The sequence below is a fragment of the Mauremys reevesii genome, linkage group 7 (assembly GCF_016161935.1).
Source record: "Mauremys reevesii isolate NIE-2019 linkage group 7, ASM1616193v1, whole genome shotgun sequence".
In the NCBI taxonomy this organism is placed as follows: Eukaryota; Metazoa; Chordata; order Testudines; family Geoemydidae; genus Mauremys; species Mauremys reevesii.
In genome coordinates, this window is record NC_052629.1 from 44,380,351 (window position 1) to 44,404,517 (window position 24,167).

The 24,167-nt window shown below is 42.2% G+C and overlaps 1 protein-coding gene across 2 annotated transcripts in view; it reads left to right on the forward strand.

Moving 5' to 3' along the window:
- CTNNA3 (catenin alpha 3) overlaps positions 1 to 24,167 on the forward strand; it is a 958,387-nt gene that overhangs the window by 472,696 nt on the left and 461,524 nt on the right. The window lies entirely within an intron of this gene.

Genomic DNA, 24,167 nt, shown 5'->3' on the forward strand with positions numbered 1-24,167 from the left:
TGTTGATAAATTGGAGAAGGTTCAGAGACTAGCCAAGAGAATGATTTAAAGCTTTAGAAAACATGCCTTGTAGTGATAAAATCAAGGAGCTTAATCTATTTAATTTAACAAAGAGACGGTTAAGGGATAACTTGATTACAGTGTATAAGTATCTATATGTGGAACACATATTTCAATAATGTGCTTTTCAACCTAGCAGAGAAAGGTATAACACCATTCAATGGCTGGAAGATGAAACTAGACAAATGCAGATGGCAAATAAGGCATAATTTTTTGACAGTGAGGGTAGTGAACTACTAGAACAGTTTGCCAAGGGTCACAGTGGATTCTCCATCACTGAGAAGTTTTAAATTAAGGTTGGATGTTTTTCTAAAAGATATGCACAAAGGATTATTTTGCAGAAGTTCTATGGTCTGAGTTATACAGGTCAGTTTGATGATTACAATGGTCCCTTCTGGCCTTGAAATCTATGAATGGTACAGCATCGGAGTCAGGTTAACAAGAAAGAACTCAGAGACAACTGGATGCTACCATCCCCTCAATTTATGACAACATCATGTTGTGACCTAAAGTAAAGAAGAGTGTAGTGTAGGGGTGGGGAGGGGGAGAAAGCTACAGGAACTGGGTAATCTTCCGACTTGTCACCACCAATCTATTTGTTGTATGTTGAATGAATTATCCGGCTAATACAGCTTTTGTTTCTGTTTTTGTATTGTTTATGAACAGGTGTAAATTTGTGTTGTTCATACATTTTGTGAACAAAGCTTTGCCTTTCTACACAAACTTTTTGCTTCAATTATTTCTAATTTGTTATTGCTGGTGCGTGATTGGTCATGTAGTATTGTTTCTGCTTTTTGATTCAGTGACTTAAATGATAATGAATGATGAATAGTAAATACCACACATTCTTGTTCGGTGACAGTGCATTTCTATGACGCTCCAAACATTTATGCACCCTCTTTTATGAGGTGAGGTGGTGGGGGAGAGAAGCATCACTTTATTAATTGCGACTGGTTTGGGGGGGCACTTTTTGTAGAAGTTGTGCGCACAAATATGAACAGAATGCAAAAGGGGGTCTTAACAGGTAATTTTTATATTAGACGTACTGGGCCAGATCTACTGACTACAATGAAGTTGCAAAAATACAGTTGAAGGGAAATTTGGACCACACTCTGTACTGTGAATTAAATGTATTGTGTTAGTTGTACTTGGAGTAACTCTTAAAGAGAGAATAATGTATATGGGAACTGAGTGAACACTGGATGAACATGAACGTCCCAGAGAACTGTGAGTAATAGAAATATTTCTTTTGTATTTATTTTTTAATTTGGTACTGGATGACTGGAAGGAGAGGAAGTCAAAACATATGGGGCCTAGCTATAGATTAGTAGCTATCTGTTCTTCTAAAATTTTTCTTTTCATATTTTTGTAAAACAGTAACATACAGCATCTTCTTTGAGTGCTTGCTCATGTCAATTCCATTTTAGGTGAGCTTCTATATCTGGCTCCTAGAGGAGGAAGGACAAGGCCAAAGGGCCTAACAGGCACTACTTGTCTGCCTCCCACTCATCTGTGCAGCCTGACCCTCCCAAGAGCCAGGGAGGCCAGAAACAATCATTTTGAGGGTGCGCTTGAGGACAGCACCTCAGCCAATGCACTGGATCCACCCTTCCTTTTCCTCGACTGCCTCCACCCTTTCCAGTTGGCCTGATCCTGGGTCACCTTGTACTGTTGAGTGCTAGACATGGTCTCTTCAGGCTACACCCTACAGTTTGCAGTCGACTGTCCCTCCCACCTCCTTACCCCATCCCTCTTCAGGTACCCCTCTCATGAGTAGCTTTTCATCCAGGAGGTCAAAAACCTCTTACACCTGGGGGCAGTGGAAATGGTCCCGCAAAACATGGAAGGCAGAGGATTTTACTCTCGCTACGCTAATTCCAAAGGCAAAAGGGGGCCTCAGATCTATCCTAGACCTACGTCGCCTCAACAAGTCTTTCAAGAAGTTGAAGTTCCGCATGGTCTCCCTAGCCTCCATCATTCCCTACCTGGATCTGGGAGACTGGTACGCTGCCCTTGATTTGAAGGACGCATACTTCCATATGTCCATCTTCCGGGGGCACCAACACTTCCTCCATTTTACGTTGGGCGGCCACCATTTCCAGTTTACAGTCAGCCCCAAGGGTATTCACAAAATGCATAGCACCAGTGGTTGCTTACCTGAGACATCAAGGGGTCCAGGTATACCCATACCTCAATGACTGGTTGATAAAGGGATGGTCCCCAGATCAGGTGCGGAGGCATCTCAACCTGGTATGTTCCACTTGTCACGACCTGGGGTTGATTATAAATGAGAAAAAGTCAACCCTAAACCCGGTACAATGCATAGAATTCATCAGGGTGGTCCTCAGCTCCACTTGGGCCAGGGCCTTTCTCCCTGAGGCTCTGTTCCGGGCCATGGCGGACCTCATCACAGGCCTGTGGGCCCACCCGCTCACCACCACTCACAAGTGCCTGATACTGCTGGGCCACATGGTGGCATGTACCGGCACATGCATGTCTGCCTCAGACCCCTCAGGCGTGGCTAGCATCAGCCTATGTCCCCAACCACCACAGCATGGACAAAGGTGGTCAGGATCCCAGATGAAGGATCCCTGGTGGCAGGGACCTGGATGGGGAGCACACCTGGGTGCTCTCAGCACTCAAGGGTGCTGGTCCAGTTGCGATCGCATATCATATCAATGTCAGAGAACTTAGGCAGTTTGACCTATATCTACCTCAGATATAAGACAGGGTGGTTCAGGTCCTGACGGACAATCTTCTACATCTACAGGCAAAGTGGAGTCAGGTTGCCTGCCCTCTGCCGGGAAGCCCTCTGGCTTTGGGACTTTTGCCTGTAGCACAACATCCATCTCATAGCTGCTCACCTTCCAGGGACCAGGAATGCTCTGGCAGATCACTTCAGCAGGATGTTCTTGTCTGCCATGAGTGGTCCCTCTATCCAGAGGGGGTCACCTCCCTCTTCCGCAGGTGGGGAACTCCCCAGGTGGACCTGTTCACATCCTGGCAAAACAGGAAATGCCATGTCTTCTTCTCAGTTCGGGGGTATGGACAGAGAGTGCCTGTCGGATGCCCTTCTGTTCCCGTGGTCAGGGGCCCTGATGTATGCCTTTCCTCCTCTGCCATTGTTACCCAGAGTCCTCAGAAAGATTAAACAGGACAGTGCGAGGATCATCCTCATAGCGACGGGATGGCCGCATCAGCACTGGTTCAGCATTTTGCTGGAGCTGTCGGTGGCGACACTGTTCCTGCTACCACTCAGATTGGACCTGTTTTCTCAAAACGATGGCAGTCTGCTGCACCCAAACCTAATGGCACTACATCTGACAGCCTGGCTGCTGCATGGCTGAATGCGCAGGAGTAGCGGTGCTCAGCTGAGGTCCAGCACGTCCTGTTGGAAAGTAGTAAGCTCTCCACCAGGGAGACTTACTTGGCAAAGTGGAAGCAGTTCACCTGATGGATCACAGACAAAGGTGTACATCCTGAACAGGCTTCTCTGCAGCTTATTCTCGACTACCTCCTGCATCTCAAGCTCCGGGGCTCGTCCCTTTCATCAGTTAAGATCCATCTAGTGGCCATCTTTGCCTTCCACCCGCTGTTGGAGGGCAGGTCAGTTTTCGCTCAGGATATCATGGCCAGATTCCTTAAGGGACTTGAGCGCCTCTACCCACAGGTCAGGGATCCATTTCCGCCTTGGGACTTGAATATGGTACTGTCGCAGCTCACGGGTCCCCCCTTTGGCCTATGGCTTCGTGCTCTCTCCTTCTTCTCTCTTGGAAGTTCACGTTCCTGGTTGCAGTGACGTTGGCCTGCCGAGTATCCGAGATTCAGGTGCTCACCTTGGAACCGCTGTACATGGTCGTCTACAAGGACAAGGTCCAACTCAGAATGCACCTGGCGTTTTTCCCCGAGGTCGTCTCTCAGTTTCATTCAAGCAGGGCCGCCCAGAGGATTCCGGGAGCCCGGGGTCTTCGGCGGCGGGGGGCCCTTCTGTTCCTGGACCCGCTGCCGATGTGCCCCGAAGACCCGCTGCCGAATTACCGCTGAAGCGGGACCCGCCGCCGAAGCACAGCCCGGTCTTCGGCGGTAATTCGGCGGGGGGGCCCGCCGCGGGTCTTCGGGGCACTTCGGCGGTGGGTCCCGGAACGGAAGGGCCCACCGCCGCCGAATTACCGCCGAAGACTGGGCTGCACTTCGGCGGCGGGTCCCGCTCCGTCTTCAGAGGTAATTCGCCAGCGGGGGGTCCTTCCACCCCAGAGCGGAAGAACCCCCCCGCTGGTGAAGACCGGGAGCGGCAGAAGCTCCTGCGCCTGGCCCCGCAAGAGTTTGCCGGGCACCCCGGAGCGAGTGAGGGATCCTGCTCCAGGGGCCCCGAAAAACTCTGGTGGGGGCCCCCGTGGGGCTCGGGGCCTGGGGCAAATTGCCCCTCTTGCCCCCCCCCCTCTGGGCGGCCCTGCATTCAAGTCAGGACATTTATCTGCCTGTCTTCTTCCTGAAGCCGCATAAATTGGAGGTGGAGAATAGGCTACATGCCTTGGACGTACGGAGGGCTTTGGCCTTCTACATTGACAGAACCAGGTTGCTCCGTAAGTTAATGCAATTATTCATCACAGTGGCTGACAGGATGAAAAGTTGCCCCATATCCACTCAAAGAATTTCTTCTTGGATCACGGCCTGCATTCGCTTCTGCTATGACCAAGTGAAAGTGCTGCCTCTGGCAACTGTCACCGCCCACTCTACGAGGGCGCAGGCATTATCATTATCATTAAAAAAGGAAAAAGGGGAAAAATCAGTTACAGTACAATGCTGATCTTTTAAAATCATATACACGTTTATCTGTATTTTATAATAGTTCTTTATTGCTCATAGTAACCATGTTTTAGATTTTGTAGTCTATCCTTTTGCATTATATTGTTAACACAAAACACGATACAATTATTGAACAACGTAAAAACTCATTTTACTTTTCATACCATCACTAGCAAAACCCTTTAAAGAAATCCCTCTTTCCCAACATTAATGTTTTATTCCTTCTAGAAAATAAAAATATATACATATACTAGTGTAGATACTAAAACAAATACTGTATGTAGATAATTTTGATGAAAAAGAATTCCTATGTGCAAAAGTGATAGCCTCTTCAAAACAAGAATTCAATAAAGGAAGAACAGGAACAGACGTAGGCTCCAAACTAGCAAAATACTGTCTCGTTGACTTCAGTGGAACCCCTCCCAGGCTTACAGTGCTCCAGTGTTTTTGTGGATTGGGGCTAACTTCCCTATTTCCTGGATAATTTTTGCTTTTTAATCAATATGGTTATCTACACTTTTGTTGCTTTATCCTGTGCATTTTTAATAGGGTCACATGATCCATCCTTCCAAACATTACATGCTTTTCCTTCCATCTGGACTTTTGAACTCCCTACAATGGTTTATGCCATTTCCCTCAAGCTCTTTCATACCAGACTTTGTGTAACATATTAAATACGTGATGCAATAGGTTAAATAACACCAGAAAATAATTCAAGTGAATTATATAAGCATCACTATTGTTACATTGTTGTTTGTGAGTCTAGGACTAGCGTATAGCATTGATACCTTCCATGGATATACAAAAAAAACCCAACACTATTTATTGTTCAAGGTCTTCATCATCCCTATTGTTATGATGAATTGGGTTGTCTTTAGTAAGTAATAAATCATTGTACATTAATTTTAACAATGTCATCATGTTCTTAGTATTATAGTCAACCTAATTATAATCAATGTACAAATTCAGATTTGAGAGTGTACTTCAACTGGAAGAATGTTACTTTTTGTACCTAGCAGTAGGAAAAAAATCGTGTAATACTTTAAATAAAAGAGGCAATAGTTAGAGGCAATATAAGAAGGAGAAATAAAGTAAAAAAAATTGTCAGACAAAGGAGTCTAAGATACACTAAGACATTTATCTGCAGGTAGTACTTGAGCGATAAACACTTTGGGAAAGGGTCATCTTTTCTCTGTGTGTGTGTGTGTGTGTGTGGTTCCTAACACAATGGGGTCCCAATCCCTCATTGGGGTTTCTAGGCAGTTACTTTAATACAAATAAATGATGATGATAAGAGAGAGGTCTTCTTGGGATTGGTGCAGAGACCATGCTGAAATAGGAGTATCAAGTTATAAGTTCTGTTGTGGGGTCCCTGCAGGAGCAAACAGTGGAGCAATAGCTCTGCCATTTTAGAAGAGAACAAGGGCTTGCTCTTCACAGCACCTGTCAAAGGGTGAGAAGGGGTGCAGGCAGGGGCGGCTCTAGAAAGTAGGCTGCCCCAGCAGCGCGGAGCGCTGCGCCGCCCTTCCCCGGTCCCGCGGCGGGTCCCCTCTTCCCGCGGCTCCGGTTGAGCTCCTGCCGGTATGCCTGCGGGAGCTCCACCGGAGCCGCGGGAAGAGGGGACCCGCTGCAGTGATGCCTGCGGCAGGTCCGCTCGTCCCGGGCTCTGGTGGACCTGCCGCAGGCATGCCGGCGGGAGCTCCACCGGAGCCAAATGCCGCCGCCCCCCCCCCGGGAAACGGCCGCCCCACGCGCCTGCTTGGCGCGCTGGGGTCTAGAGCCGCCCCTGGGTGCAGGGGAATCTATGAAGCCATGCAAGGGTCAACTGGAGGCAGCATGAAAGAGGTTGCACTGAAGGCAATCAGGGACTGATTCTACTTTAAAAGTGCCACAGTTGGCAATATTGTTGGGATTGGGTGCCCAGAACATTTGTAGCCAAAGAACGAGTACAGCTGTTATGAGAGGATTTTTCTGGGATGTGCCATTTTGTTTTTACCTTGCAAGTGGTGAAATGATAGGTAGTGTCTTTGAAACCCATTAGTGTAAAATGTATTCAGACTTTCCCCATCTTTACAGCCCTTCTAGATAAATGTGTACCCCCTCCTCTAACATGTTGAAGTGAGGGGTTGTACATGAATGACTTGTCATACTCAGCTTTTGCTCTGAATTATATTCAAAATTAGCTTAATAGTGCAGAAAAATGTGTTTTACTAATTTGGAATGAATTGAGTCAGGTCTTCGGGGAAAATGTACTGAGAGTCTTATTGTTTGATACAAAGAGATGTCCATACCAAGCACCAGATCCTCTCCACTGTTAGGGCAGTTTTCTGCAACTCCACTAGCACAAAGCAACCTAAATCTGCATTAGCCAGCTAGGATAGGCTATTCTCTGAGCAGAAGATTGTTGGGTAACATAGAGCTTCCATAATGGTTCCCCAGCCTCCATGCAGCCAATTCAGGGGACATAGTTGGTAGAACGGGAGTGTGGTGGGATCATCATTGAATGACTTGGGATCAGTGGGAAGGGTGCCATAAAGGTGGCTTAAAGTTATATTTGCAAAAACCCCTCCTGAACTGTATCACTCTATGACTGGAACTGATGATTGAGCTCAAACAGCTGAATTTTCAGGGCAGGCAATCAACTATTCTACACAAAAGGTTTTACCCTTTGAAACTCAAGAGCATGTTTATTGGATTAGGTGAACTCAATAGGCCTAATGTTGAGCCCACTTGCAAAATATGGGTTGAAAGTGCAATCAAAGTATAAAAGTTCTAGTTTATATTCTGCTCAGGAAAAACTAACAAAAGAGCAGAGAGATGAAACATAAAGTGTGTGTGTTTCTATGTACACCATATACAGTTTATGATATTAATTTGTGCTAGTCTAGCCTATAAAGCCTAGTTTACACTAGAAAAGGGTTGCCAGTATGCTATACTGGCAAACCTTCCTAGTGTAGATATAGCTTATGCCATCAGAAAAGTGCTTTTGTTGGTATAGCTTATACCAGTTCTCCAAACTAAATAAGTTATAGCAGCAAAAGATGGGATAAAATGTCATAAAAATCACACCCCTAATCAACATTATTATACTGGCAAAAGTTTCTGGTATAGAGCTGGCCTATTACATTGAACAGGTTCTCTTTAGCTAGAAATCATGCTTGCCTTTTTAAAATTAATCAAAGGATGTAGGAAGAGGGTTAATAGCCTGGGTTTAAAGTGTTGACTAGGGTTTAAAGTGTTCACCGAGTTAACATTTACCTTTAATTACCAAACTTCTTCATGGTTGCCACTCTACCATATGTATACACACTACTGACTCAAAGTTGTCTTTGTCTTAGTGTTTTTCCAGCGTGCCATGTCTGGCAAGTAGTGACCGGCAGGGCCGGCTCCAGACCCCAGTGCGCCAAGCGCGCGCTTGGGGCGGCATTTTACCGGGAGGGCGGCAGGCGGCTCCGGCGGACCTTCCACAGTCATGCCTGAGGGAGGTCCACCGGAGCCGCGGAACCAGCGGACCTGCCGCAGGCATGACTGCGGAGGGTTCGCTGATCCCGCGGCTCGGGTGGACCTCCCACAGGCATGACTGCAGAAGGTCCGCCGGAGCCGCCTACCGTCCTCCCAGTGCACCCTCCGCAGGCATGTCTGCAAGAGGTCCCCTGGCAGCGCGCCCCCTGCGGCATGCCGCCGTGTTTGGGGCGGCCAAATTCCTAGAGCCGCCCCTAGTGACCGGACAGTAAAGTGTATTTAATCAGTAGATCTGGTCAAGATTTTTCATGTAGGAAGCTTTCCTGCACACTCCCCGCTCCCCCAACCCCCCACCAAAAAAAAAAAGAGGAAACCAAAAATTTTCCTGGGAAAAAATCAATTAAAAAACGTATGTTAATTTATCTGTTGAAAATGCTGAATTGAACATTTTAATTTGCAGTTAATATTTCTATATGAAATTAGTAGGGCTGAGTGAAATTTGGAATTTACAATGTGTGGGGAAATTCTGGCATTTCAACATTTTGTTTTTTGTCCTGAAATGGGGTGAAAGGGTGACATTTCTAATCTTTTTTCTTTTGTGAAATGGAAATTCTGAAAAAATTTGATTCAGGAATGTTGAAATGTTTAATTTGGGCATTTTTGATTGAAGCAAAACACTTCAACATTCCTGAATTCAAAATGTTTTATTTTGTTGAATTGACCTGAAAGGTAGTTCTGTCAGGGATACTGGCCCATGGGAGGGAATTGAAGTATCAGGCTCTCTGCTAGTCCTACATCTTCCATGACGCACTCACTGTTGTAAGACTTCACTGATTCACCATGTAGCTTGGTAAGCATTCCATTGTTGGAGATGTAGTTCTCCAGGGAGCCCAGCCATAAAAGATAACGTGGGCCTGAACTATATTTCCAATAAGGTAATGTGCTCATAAAGGAAATGCAGTTTAATATTTTTAACTGATTCGAAACAAAACTTTTCAGATTAGTTAAATGAAACAAAATGTTCCAGGTAGGAATGTTTACACTGACCCAGAAAAAAGAATGTTTAAGTCTAAACAAAATGAAAATTGTTTTGTTTGCAAATATCAATTTGAAACGTTTTCATTTTAAATTGGCTCAAAACTTTCTGTGGGAAAACAGAATAGTTTCACCTGAAAAATTTCTATCAAAGATATCTTAAGGTAAGCGTTTCTGATCATCTCTTTTAATCAGTTGGTTCCTATTTCTGCTACCATTTAAGTCAATGGTAATATTGACTTCGGTGAGTGCAGGATTGTGCCCTTGCATTGTTTTCCACTCAGTGTTTGGACCCACTTTTAGTATATCCTATTCATTTCTATAGTGAAGACTTAACCCAGGTGTACTGATGTCCAAAAGACAACAGCCCTACTAGGCTAGATGCAAGGGAATCTCTCTTACTAAACTTGTAGGAGTTGTGCTAAGCCTGTTTCATCTAGAAGACACATTTTCCATGATTTTACAAAGAGCACATAGCACAAATATTAAAATTACTTTGTCTATAATTCTAAACAAGATTAAACAGGTAAAACGGTTCCATGTGTAGTCTCATAAAAATCCTTGTAAAGATGCTATGCAGCACATGGCCAGTTGATTACAAACCTGTAAGTGTTCTCAGAAGGGAAAGTATTCTCAGAAGGTAGACTATATGAAGCTGAAAAAAGATTCTTGATACTTAGACAAAAATACAACAGACTAAATTCTGCTGTCAACTATGCTGGCAAAATCTTGACTAACTCTACTAGAGTGAATGGCAGAGCTTGACTCATTAATTTGCAAACAAGGCCAAAGATACTCTATGGATTTCTTTCAGTTGTGTTAGGCTATGTGTCTTTCTCAGTCATTAACTTTACACACCTTCACAGATCCATAGATCAATCTGTTATTAAACAAAAGACCATCTTTAAAACAACAAGAAAAGGATACTCCATGGTTATTTAGATAATTTAACTTAATATTGCTAATTAATATTGTTGGAAAACAATACTCTTCATGAAAAGTATAAAAGAAGAGATTGGGGTAGAATTTGGCAAGGATGTGTCTAACCTGTAAATCAGTAACATTAGAAATAGAAAACCATTAATTCCTGCACAGATACTTCATTTCTTCCATCAATTCTGTAATTACAAATAAAAACAAAAAATAAATCCTGAAATGCCACCAGCTGTCTGGAAACTTGATACAAGTTCGGGGGAGGAATAGTTCAGTGGTTTGAGCATTGGCCTGCTAAACTGAGGGTGTGAGTTCAATCCTTGAGGGGGGCCACTTAGGGATCTGGGGCAAATCTGTCTGGAGATTGGTCCTGCTTTGAGCAGGGGGTTGGACTAGATGACCTCCTGAGGTCCTTTCCAGCCCAGATATTCTATGATTCTATCCAAGAATAAATGCCCCTGGAGAGATATCAGAAGTTCTGAGTGTAATGTTATACCCCCAGCTAGAGTGCAATGGTTGGATGTAGAAAGTTATTCATTCAACTTTTATTCTCCATTCTAACTATGGGAAATATCTCTCAAGCCAGTAGAATTTTTTAGAAGGGAATGATCTTTCTAAGTGCTACCACTGTACCCTGATAACTAGGTCTACAAGCATAAATCCCAGTGCTGTACAAATCATTTAAGAAAGCAAAAGGAAAACAAATGGATCTGATCTTCTCAATTGTCAGATATGTAATTGTGGGGTAAAAACTGCAAAGGCTCAACTCCTTCATCCAAACTGGCATAGTTATATGCCCAAGTCAAAATACTCTGTGTATATAATTAATACCAGAGGCAGAATTGGAACAAATATAATAAATAAACAAACATGCATGGAACACTGTAAGATCTGTGGCCTAGAAGCTGAGAAAATTAAGCAAAAGTTGGCTGTAATAAAGACACTCTAATGTTATATCCTTTTTGCTTGAACAATTAAAAAAATCTTTAAAAAGGGACTTAAAATACTTTAAGCAAAATATGAATTGCATCATGGGTATGCCTTTCATATGATATGAAATGCTATATTATATAATTGTCTATTTAGGTATTAACAAAGGCTGGGATAGCCATAAACATTTCAGAACTGCAAAGTTTTGCTGTGCAAACTGGATATTAAATCTTTTAGTACATCATGTTTATCAAGCATAAATGCACAAGAGGATGGTCTATTATCTCCATTATTAGTGCACGAGGGAAAATCTGTTCCCCAGAGCTCCGTGTGAGTAACTAAATCAGGCAGAGTTGCAGGAGAAAATAAATAATTCCTGGTAGGCCACAGAGCAACGTTGGAGGCTCTCTGTGGCCACCACTGCAGCTCCTATGCAACAGTAGCCTATATAGCATCAACATGCATCCTCTCAGTAGAGAAGGACAGGATAATTTTCTGGCCCCATCCCCACATACCTAGCCCCCTTTTTCTGGTATGCAAGGAGCCACAATGGAGCTGAATTCCAGTCTACGTAGAGTATGCATACTCCCTGCTCAGTTCCCAACTCCTGTCTTCCCCATATAGTAAAACTGCACCAGCTTTGCTGTCAGACAACCCATATTGGGAGAACAGACAACACAGTACTAAAAGAAAGTTGTTATATCTGCTGGGGTACTGGGTGATATTTAGTAATAGGACCGACAGGACTTTTCATCTGAGTCACTGGTTCAGATCTTGTTTGGATCATCAAGTTGATAGTGATCGAAAGTTTACTAGCCTTTGAAGACTTTATGTTGGCCCATGTGAATTGTTGACCACAGTTAGGACTCTACAAAAAGGTTAGAAGAGAACCCTGAATATGCCATAAATCATAGATGGGTGTAGAGTTTTAGAAGCTCAATGAACTTCAAGCTAGATCCACAGTTCAGTGGACTATCTGTTCACTCCTCCACCCCAGCTGGACTCTTTCTCCCAGGCCCTAGAGATCCCTTCCATTCCACCATTCTCTTTCAGTTTCCCTGTGACCTGACCTTCACTATTTCTTGGGCCTGGAATCTCCTCTGTAAGTATTTGAGGCGCTTTTCCAACCCTTGATATTCTCCCCATCTTGTATGTTTGGTGGGGTGTATTTACTCCTACATTTTCCAAGCAGCATGACCCTCAGACTTTGCTGATAGTGCTATGGAGCAGCAATCCTGAAAAGCTACAAAGACAGATACCTTTGTAAAGACAGTAGGCCAAGCAGGCTCAAAATTAATTATGCCAAAACAAGCACCCTTAAAACCCAGATGCCAAGCAGTAACATCATATTAGAAGGCAAACACGTCAAGAAAGTAGCACAGTTCATTTACCTGGACAGCACCATACTAGCCAAGAAGTGACATTAAGGATAGGAAAGGTATCCACAGCATTCACTAAACTGAGCAGCACATGGAAATCTGTGTTGGTCCCAGGATATTAGAGAGACAAGGTGGGTGAGGTAATATCTTTTATTGGTCCAACTTCTGTTGGTGAGAGAGACAAGCTTTTGAGCTTCCACAGAACTCATCTGAGAGTTTTGAACTGTTCAATGGAAGCTTGAAAGCTTGTTTCTCTCAGGAACAGAAGATGGACCAACAAAATGTATTACCTCACTCACCTTGTCTCTCATATATATATCCAATATGGTAGAATCATTCGCCCATCTTTTGGGGGATTCAGGTTGTCTATCTGAGTCTCCATCCTAGATCTTTCAATTTGTCTGTTTTATTAACTGTCTGTGTGTAATCTGTAATTGGTATTTTTAGTTGGTTTTAGGTTTTGTTTGCATTTTTTAAAGCACCATGAAACAATTGTGACTGTTATCATTGGATGTTGACTCATGATGTATGATGAAGTATTATCCTTTTTGAATACCAACTCATATCATTTGACTAGAGGCAGAACACAGTAGAGCTATTTGCAGTAACTTCTCATGTTGCTGAGCAGTTACTGTAGCTACTCAAGATGTGAGTATTTGCTTTGCAGTGTGTAGGAGAAAAAAAGCAGGATTAATAAATTCTTAATTTTTTCATTTAAATGTGCAGATGGATTTTGAATGGAAAGGATTTTAACAGGAGAAACAGCACAGTTCTTGTTAGGATCAGCTAAGGTTTACCTCACTATATCTTGTTAGACAATCATGAGTATGTCTCCTTCCAGCATAGCCTGGATGGTTTTCTGTGTACGTGGCCTTATTTTCCTGTTTGTAATGTTCAGCTCAAAGCTGAAATATTCTGTCTTTAATTTAGAACCAGATCCTACATTTATTTTATTCTTGCCTGTATACTGTGAAGTGGTCTGACAGTTATGTAACAAGAGATTTCTTCCCTTTTTGTGTCCTGTGGTTGCACATCTGAAAAGAGAGAGCTCCTACTTAAGCAATTAGAGGCCACTCTCTTGAACCTAATTCCTGGGTTCAGTTCCATGTGAGTGTTGATAATCATCTTCAAAATGAGTGTATTTCAGGTAACCAGTTTGGTTGATATCTATTGAATATCAAAGTGCTCAGGGCTGTTGGGTTTTTTTAGTCACTCTCATCAACAAAAGTTGATCCAATAGAAGATATTACCTCACCCACCTTGTTTCTCTAGTATCCTGGGACTAACATGGCTACAAAAACACTTCATACAGTTTTTTTCTTTTTAATATATTGCTCTTTCTTTTATAACAATGACTCAAAATTCCAAAAACAATGCTCTTTTGAAAAGTAACATTATTTTCAACATAATGCGAAGGTTGTTTTAGCAATGTATAGGAATCCATGAGAATGCTAGCTGAGTTTTTTCTGAATGTAGGTTTTGGAGGGGGGTTGCTTTGTTTTCACTTAAATTCTCAACTATAATATAACTTTGAATATTGACTCTCTCTCTCTCTCTCTCTCTCTCTCTCTCTCTCTCTATATATATATATATATATATATATGTATATATTATATATATGTGTGTGTGTGTGTGTGTTTTACAGTGGGGTTATATATAGATATATCTATGAGGGAGATATGTTTACCAAAAGTATAAATCGTCATTCTGAGGCTGTTTGTGTAATGGACTCTGATTCAGCAAAGTGCTTACACGTGTGCTTAAATTTAAGCCCATGATAATCCCATCTCTGTTCAACAAAGCGCCTATCTAAAACCCATGGAAAGGATCTCATTGACTTCAGTGGGGTTTGGTTCAGGCCCTTAAGCACATAGTTAGCAAATAGTCAATGATTAGCCAATACACTGGATATAGTTGCTTTGTAATTAACTTAACCATAATTTTCTTAGTTTGCTGTTTATCTTAGAGGATATATAAGACAGATGTACTTTAGGGAGTCACCCAAGTAACCACAATATACAGTCTATATATCTTATATAGTTTAAAGAACATCAATGACAGCTGTTAACTAGAGCATTTTTCTGACTTAATATTTTGAAATATTCTATCTATTGGATAAGGAGATAACTAAGGACTCAAAAGAATCTTCTGAGTTGCAGTGGGGTAAAATGGTCTATATATAATTTACCAATTATTATTTTATCTATCCACTTCATGTGTCCTGGGTATTTCTAAGGAACCTCTCCCCACTAGTCCTTTGGTATCTAGTATAGTTTATGCCCTAAGGGGTAACTCAAGCCTCCTTGCCTGGTGCTTGCTGCTTGTAGTACTTCTCCCCTCTCCTTGCATGCTAGATGCTAGGTTATTTTTTGTGATGCTTGGAGCCCTCACTCCTGGTGACTTCTCACCAGGACACAAGGATGCTGTTTTGGGAAAATGAATAATGCTACACTGCTGGCAAGGGGTATAAAACCCAGTATACAAGAAACTAACAAAACCCAACAAAGAAATGACAAACCCAAAAATAGCCATATAATAAGGGGGACTTCATTGGGAGCCGGAAAGTAGGATCTGGGGAAGGAAAGGGTTAGGCTTAATTAACAACCAACAAACATCTCAACTTTTGTCACCTTTCCAGGCAGACATTACACTGGGCATGAGACTGAAGATGAGTGCTGCAGCATTGTGACTGTTGGCCAGTTTAAATAAAAAGGGCTCACTTACTGTGTTTTTGCCCATTGGCAGGACAGGGTTCTCTTCTGGGTCTCTGGGCTGGAATCCTGTGGACGTCTTGGCTGGATCTCAGTAGATGGTGCTAGGTTGGATCTCTGCCACTCTGGATGCTGGTCTTTGCAGGGCGGGAAATGCCAGACTATGCACTAGATCCCTTTGAAAAACTCCCTTTGTGAGGAGTGGGAGTTAATCACAGAGACTATTCTATTTCTCTGTCAGCTCCCAAACTCAATGCTCAGAACTGCAACTAAAATTAGTCTCTTTGTCTCTGAGACAGGCTGAGAGGGACTGAGCAGCCCTGGCTTATCATTAGTGAAACAAACTTCTTGTCCATAGCAACCGATTCAGAAGCCTCCCCATAGGCTTCAACAGGAGTCTCTAGTCCATTCTGTCCCCGTCCCTGACTCTAAGAATGCTGGCGAATGGTCAGGTATCAGATGGCATTGGTAGCTGCTGCTTTTGTAGGCTAGATGGTAGGACCGCCCAAGTTGTGTCTACAGATCATGGGAGCAACCCTCCCAGCCCCAGTCAATAGACTCAGGGGAGCAGGCCTTGTGCTAGCTAAAATAGCTGTGTAGACAGTGCTTTTGTCCAGGAAGATAAAAGTAATAGATTAAAACCAAGAGAAACAGACAAGGGGAATAACAAAAGAAAAAAAAGAGGAACCATATTCTAAACAGCTGCAACATTGTGAAAGCCACTGTGCTCTGGCTGACAGGCCACATTTGATTTTACCAGATCCAAACTAATCCTGCCTGGGGCTTAAAGTCATAGGACGAGGTCTCCTGTGCACCCCTCAGGGTCCCTGTTTGGGCACAAATTCTGTTTCCTGATCTATTGATTCTGTATTAATTCCCAGTTAGCATTCATGACCAGACCCAGAAATATTTAAGTTATTAGGAGGCTCCTGGTGTGCATGAAAGAGACAATTACATTTAAGAACCTCATTTGTCCTTGTAATATTTTTATTAGTACAGTTAACAAAATCACAAACACTCCAACCCTGCAAAGTAGATATGAGATGATCAAAATGTCCTGAGTCCTTGTTCTTCCTTTGTTTTTTTTTTTCTGAAAGTGTTAGTCATCCTCCTCGTCCTCATCCCTACCATCACCATTGGTCATCATCTTGGCATCGCCTAGCACATGCAAGCCATGATACAACTTTTATAATGTGTTACACAGATGCCCACTATGCCAAATGTATGTTCAGCAGGAGTTTCATTCCCCTTTCCTTATACGGAATTCCTCACTCTAATGTTGGAGTACCCATCCCCCATAGATTACTAGGCCTTTTACCTCAAACCCATTAGCATATATGTCAATTAGTTACCATGGCATTCTTGTAGTTGGACACCTGCTGATGTTCCTAACTTAAAATATCTAAAGCTGATATCACAAAATGGAATGTTGTAATAAACAAGTATAACTAGACTTCTGACAGGTAACCACAAGATGCTGGTTGATATCTTATGATCAAGGGTTACTCCTAGTTAGCTGCTTATGTTAAGGCCCTATCTACACTAGCACTTTTGTTGGGAAAACTTTTGTCAGTCAGGGGTGTGATAGACATAAGTTTCACTGACAAAAGAGCCAGTGTGAACAGCTCTCCCACCAATATAGCTACCACTGCTCGTTGAGGGTCGTTTAATTATGCCGGGAGAGCTCTCTCCCACCAGCATAGAGCAGCTACATGGGAGACCTTAAAGTGGCACAGCTGCAGCGGTACAGCTGCATCGCTATAAGCTACCATAGTGTAGACATAGCCTAAGGCTTTTTGGGCTATTATGCTTTGATTAATTTACTAAGCTCTTGTTTTACAGGCCTTGAAGCTTGTAGGCTTGTTTATACCTGTGCCTTACCTATCTATACCTATGGGCTACACTTTTAAGTTGTGGCTTGAGCTGGAGCTCATGCTCTGAAGCCTAGAGAATGGGGTGGGCTTTAGAGCCTGAGCTCCTGCCTCAGTCACAACTTCAAAGTGCTATCTGCAAAGCTATTTTTAGAGCACTAGTGTAAACCCTGCTACCCCAAGCCTGTCCACCTTTGCTGAGAGGCTTGCTTTCATGGTCTGGCTAGACATACCCCTGGAGGCTCAGACCAGAATTCCAGTAGCTGGCAAACTCCAAAAGGGGGTTACACTAGTAAGCACTATACATAAGAGAGTCCATAAAAAGTTATACAACTGGGGTATGGAAGAAATTCATACACATGCCAAGTATGTATGTTACAGGTCTATTTGCTCTTTTTCTCTGGGGAGTAGGAGAGGGTGGCTATTTCAATTCATTTTTCATCAGAATTATTTCTATTATAAACTCCAGTCTAGAGGTAAGGGTGGGGTGTCAAAATTCTGAGATCAAAATCTGACTTTGTAAAGGACATTTTTAGAGCATCACTTAACAAATGACAGAGATTAATCTTGCCCTTCTTGTAGTTGTACTATTTGCTATTGACATGAAATGTCTGTCCTGCAAAGAACTAGACAGCTATTGTTTGTATTAAACTCTTACTTTTATACATCAGAAACTGGATATTCAGGAGAATTTGTCGAATAATGAGCCTAATATCAAAGTGGTTGCACATGAAGTCATATGTATGAAGTTTGAGGTGCTCAGAACATGAGACTATGCTTCCAGTGAGTGGTGAAAAAATGGCATAAAATGGGAAGCTGATGGATTTTCCTAGATAATTTCACATTTCTAACTTGGTTCTTCAACTCTGGCTGAAATTGGTAGTAATTATGTGAGCTAAACTGGATGTTTAGCTGTGACTGTGACATGAGTTGGTCACTGTCCAGCTTCTAGTAGACAAATATTCTGCATCACTCCACCAGTTAAGACAGTTGGCAATTTCAACAAACAAGCCAAGAGGTAAACAAGTATTGATAGAGACTGAATTACTCCTTTACCCCTAGACATGGTGGCTCTTCTTACACAGACACTGGCATGGCAATGTTAGAAAGATTGCATTTCCACTTGGCTATGCTTTGTAACTAAATAAAGGACTGTGTGTACAACACCATCAGCTTGCACAAGTATTGGATTTATGTAACATTTTCTAAAAAAGCTAATCACCTACTTCCTTGCCCTTTCCCTGTGTCATTCTTAAAATCCTGAGCATTTAGAGATCATTGACATTTTTATTTTGCAGAATTCTATGGAGACAGAGGTATAGGATCTATCTTTGACCCCAAGTGCCTTAAAATTCTAGCTTCTTTGCTGTTTTTGAATGATCATGGAAGAGTTAGCTATACCTACTTTTCTATGGGACATTTGGACTCTAGTCTAGAGGGAAAGTATAGCTGAAAAGTTGTATTCCTTTGAGGTTATTTGATTTTTTTTTTGGTTGGATAGTACATTTACTGCCTTATATTTCACCTGTTTACATGGAGAGTGATTTTGTATTGTTTAGTAGTTGTGTGCACTGAGAATTTCAAAGCACTTGTTTCCATTCACTTCTGTTCACCAATTCAGCTCCCATTTGTAGGTTTCTTAACTTTTATACCCCTGTTTCTAATGGTGTACTGCTAATGTAGCCTCACTGTCAAACATGCCTTCCCACAATACTGTACAGAGGCCAACAGCTCCTCAATAGATACTAATAATTAAATAGAAAATATCCAATATGATAAAAATGGATTGGCAAAACTCATGTTCTGGAGATTCAGCAAGCATCTAAGAGTGATTAGTAATTTTGGTTGCTTCAGTTTTGGGTGCACAATTTGGGACATAAGAATGGCCATACTGGGTCAGAATAATGGTCCATCTAGCCCAGTGCCGTGTCTTCTGACAGTGTCCAATGCCAGATGTTTCAGAGGGAATGAACAGAACACGACAAATATTGAGTGATCCATCCCCTGTCAAGACCCTAAAGGGTTTTGATTTTTAGAGGGGGATGCTCGGAGCTTTCTGAAAATCATAATATTGGGCACTCAAAAATTGAGGCACCTAAAATCCCTAGTCACTTTTGAAAATGCTTATTCAACCCTTGAAGGCTTGAAAGTGAAGGCTTCATTGTGGAGAAATTGTACAGTTGAATATCATCCACATGTTGTATCTATGATACGAGGCCCATGAATTGTCGCTATTTCTCCAAGCAGTCTCTGCTGAGGTTAAGGAGGAAAGGAGAGAATACATGAGCCTTGTTGAAGACCAGGAATTACGGGATGGGGTGTTGAGAAACAATTGTCCACTAGAAGCCTCTGGGCTCTGTTTGATAGAAATTATTAGATCCAGTATAGCACTGCCCTATTTATTCCTGCAAGATCTCCTATCCAGGTCACTGGTGCCATAAGATCAACAGCAACAAAAGTGGCAGAGAGGTCTAGAAGAATTAGCAAAAATACCCGCAGGGCTGCTTCTGTGCTGTGTCCAAGTCTGAATCTTTTTATTATTAGGTGTTGATGTAAAGAGCTGTATAAAGAAAGTCATTAAACTACAGGAAGTTTTATTCAGCCTACAAAACCCAGCAACAATTCTGCATGTTCTTGAGCACCACCCACTGCCACCTTATCTATTACCCAACTATTTACATATATATGGACATTGGTATTTTATAGAGAACTCTTTTAACATCTCTCTTCCTATAAGGGAAACTGAATAATTTCGATTAGCTGCATAGTCTTTGAAATGCCTAGGCAACTTTACTGTTCTTCTACTTTGTTTTATTTTAAGTCCTTTCCCTCTCTTGCTGTTTGCACTCGGGAGGTTTCCGTGCTGCTAGAGTGCTGAGTACAACTGGTGAGAAATTTTTCATCTGAATGGTTTTCCAGTGAGAAATGCCCATATGCAAATTTGGCTGAAAATTTTTGATTTTGAAAATGACAGCTCCCTGACTGCTGACCTGGAAAGCAGAAAGTGAAACTGACAAACCTTTTTTCCAGGAGAGCCACCAAGGCTGAGCACCCTCTCTCTCCTTTCTTGGCTCTCAGCCTTCCAGGGTAGAGTCTCCCCACCTTGTCCCCCACAGCTATGGGCCTATCAAACTTTCTTTCATGTAATACAAGTTAAATAACAAGGAAATGTTTTCTCTAAGCAACTGCATAAAGATAAGAAAAATTACCCTGTGATATACTTTTAAAAATAGAATTATGAGGAAATATTATTACAATAATGTTGGTATAAAAACATTTCAAAGTAGGGTGACCAGACAGCAAGTGTGAAAAATCAGGATGGGCGGGGGGTAATAGGTGCCTATATAAGACCAAATATCGAGACTGTCCCTATAAAATCGGGACATCTGGTCACCCTATCTCAAAGTAATCCTAGCATTTATAGTGTGGCTTTTGATAACTGACTTGTGAATGTATTTGGTATTTTATGTAAGAAATGCTTTTCAAAAGGTCTTAAAATAGCACGATTGTCTGCCAGGTCCCAAGTATCTAGCCTTCATCCTCTCCTGACCAGATTATTGCTGCTCCCATTTTACCCAGTGCTGAAGGGGAACACCATGGGAAAACTAACATGGAACAGCTTAACTAAGGAGCAATAAGGTTGGGTGTGAACAGATTGCTCCACTGCTCCATGACCTCCACTCCTTTGTTGTTATTAAATATTGTCCTTACTACTATTTTTGACAGAGATGCCCACAAAGTGTTGGGTCCTGTTCAGACATATAAGAAGAACCAGTCCCTACCCTCAAAAGTTTATAATTTAAGATTAGCAAACAAAGCATATAGAAAAAACATAGTAAAGTGCTGGGATGATGGATAGTCATATTTTGATAACAGTGCTGTTTTTAATTAGTTATATAAACTATCCTCATTTACCCTTCAACCCTGATAATATTCACTGGTAATTCATATAGGTGTCATGACAGAATTGGATTTTCAGGAAAGATTGGAATACAGAGAGGATAGTGGCCTTGCAGAACAGATCAATAAAATAATTTAACCAGAAGTGGTGATTTTACTTACTCCCCTGTGCAAACTTCCTGCTGCATTCCCTACTTGTCTCAACTTCTATTTGCTGACTTCTTGGCTCCTTCCCTTCACTGTAGTCTCAAGTTGCTGCAGTGGGTTGTGTACTTTACAGATTCTTGGTTAGGAGTACTTTTATAGTGTTGGCTGCAATTTTATCATTTCTACTTATAAATTATTTAACAATCCCCTATCAGGTATGAATAGAAAGCAGTACATTTGCATATTTTTAACATACACCTATAATGTACAGTTGTCAGTACAAACACAATACACTTCCACATAATACGTTTATATAGTCCAGATAAACAACCTCTGAAGCGCTCAAAAAGCTCCTAGCGCTGTCTCTTCTGTAAAGGATGAGAAAAAAGATAAAGTAATTTAAACTATTATTTGTGCTGCTAAATCCATGAGTATGGCTCTCCAAGATGATGTGATACCTTGGTTCTAATTTACAGTTGGGCCTCTACTTCATGAATCACTTTCACTCCATATATTAGTCAGGAAGAGCCTTCTCTGCAGCTTTACCCACCACAATCTCTTCCTGAAGAGATCAAATTTTGGCACCAATCCAGCAAACACTTGTCCAAGTGAGTTAAATGGGATTACTTAGGTAGCTAAAGTTACTTGTGATTCTATGTGTTCATAAAATTAAGGGCCCATCAGTATTTAATGAGGTATCTGAAGTTATTCTTATTTATTATGTGTATTGTGATAGTAGCTAGGAGCCCCAGACATGGACCAAACACACAACCTAGCTCTCTTCTTATCCCGACAGTCCATGTGTGTGTTTGCAGTAGCTCTCAGTCTCTGGCTTTGTGTCTCTGGGATAACATCTTTTGTCCTTCCTTCTTTGTTTTAAAAACAAACATAAAGATTTTACATTTACACCTACTAATATATGAACTGCCATACCTTTTCATGGTTTTAAAATGCTTCAGTCTAACAATAACAGCAAAATTTAGGAACATTAGCTGTTCTCCCAGTACATATAGCTGAACCATCACATGCCCCAGCTCATTACATTTAAAACATCGCCCAGCTGACTGGTCACTGGGACGAGGTGGGTTGCTGGAGATTGGTGTGGTGGGGCGATAAGGTGTCTGGGGTTTTCCTTGGGATGTAGGTGGGGCCTTGGGTTGCCCCCGGTGATAGGGTTTTGTTTTGGGTTGCCCCTTCTGATATTTTGCTCCAACTGCTACTAGTTTTTTTCTTTTCTGCCACCTCCACCCATTTGGCTCCAATCTCCCCTGCCTCGACTACAGTTTTGGGCTTCCAATCTAGGATGTACCTTTCTATTTCCTCAGGAACACCCTCTAAGAACTGCTCCATTTGTATTAGGAAAGACAGATCTTCCAAAGATTTAATGCTTGCTCCTGATATCCAGGCATCCCAATTTTTTTCAGTGTGGTAGGCGTGTCGGGAAAATGCCACATCTGGTTTCCACTTTAGGGCTCTGAACTGCTGACGAGCATGCTCGGGTGTTAGCCCCATTCTGATTCTGGCCTTGTTAAAAAGTTCATAACTGTTCATATGTTCCTTAGGCATTTCAGCCGCCATCTCTGCTAAGGCGATGTGGCCTGAGCTCTACCATGTACTGGTCTGTAGAGATGCTGTACCCCAGGCAGGTCCTTTCAAAATTTTCTAAGAAAGCCTCAGTATCATCACCTGCCTTGTAGGTGGGGAATTTTCTGGGATGGGAAGCGGTACTTGGAGAGGGGTTCCTAGGGTTGCCTAGCCCTTGCCTTCTCTAACTCCAGTTCATGCTTCCTCTCTCTTTCTTTCTCCTCCATCTCTTTTTCTTTCTCCTCCATAGCTCTCTTGTGGGCAGCCTCATTGGCTTCTTTCTCAAGTTGTTTTAATTCGAGCAGTCCCTTATGATTCCTTTCATTCTCTTTTGCTTCCAGTCTGGCCAGCTCTAGTTTATTAGTGGCGTCACTGGTACTCATTTTCCTGCTTTCTTGTGCTGGGTCATACCCCCTCTGCAGTTCACTGAAACTGGGATGCACTCAGCTCAGGGGCTGTTTAGTTAACAGAGACTTTCACAGCATTCAGTGTTCAGCCTTTCTGGGTCTAAGCTAGCTATACCCCAGAGTTAGAAAGAAAAAAAAATTCAGCTTGTAAATTCCTTTTTGCTAGCTGCTTGCTCAAAGATTGAAACCCTCCCTTAACAAAGACCCTTGTTAAAAAAAAAACTTATCTCTCTGCCTGAAGGCAGAGGTGTTAAGATCTGCATCTACTTCCGCTCTGCTTTCTAAGAAGCTAAAAAGGAGGAAAAAAATATTACTGTCTTTTGTTTTAAAATCATCCCACCACTCTGCCACCATGTCAGGGTTCCTTCCCCACTCTGAACTTTAGGGAACAGATGTGGGGACCCGCATGAAAGACCCCCTACGCTTATTTATCAGCTTAGGTTAACAGTAAGCTGCCACTACCAAGCGTGTTCCAAATCTTAGGGGAGAGACACTTGGAACTCTGCCTTTCCCCAAATATTTCCCAAGTCCCTAATCCCACCCTTTCCTAGGCAGATTTGAGACTAATTCCTCCCCCCAAGTCCTTACACCCCTTTTCCTGGGTAAGCTTGAGAGTATACCTTCACCAATTAGTCCTGGTGAACACAGATCCAAAACCCTTGGATCTTAAAACAATGAAAAATCAATCAGGTTCTTAAAAGAATAATTTTATTAAAAGAAAAGGTAAAGTTCATCTCTGTAAAATCAGGATGGAAATAACTTTACAGGGTAATCAGATTCAAGAGCCCCGAGGAACCCCCTCTAGTCTTAGGTTCAAAGTTACAGCAAACAGAGGTAAACCCTGTAGCAAAAGGAACATTTACGAGTTGAGAAAACAAAGATAAAACTTGCCTGGCTGTTACTTACAAGTTTGAAATATGAGAGACTTGGGCAGAAAGATTT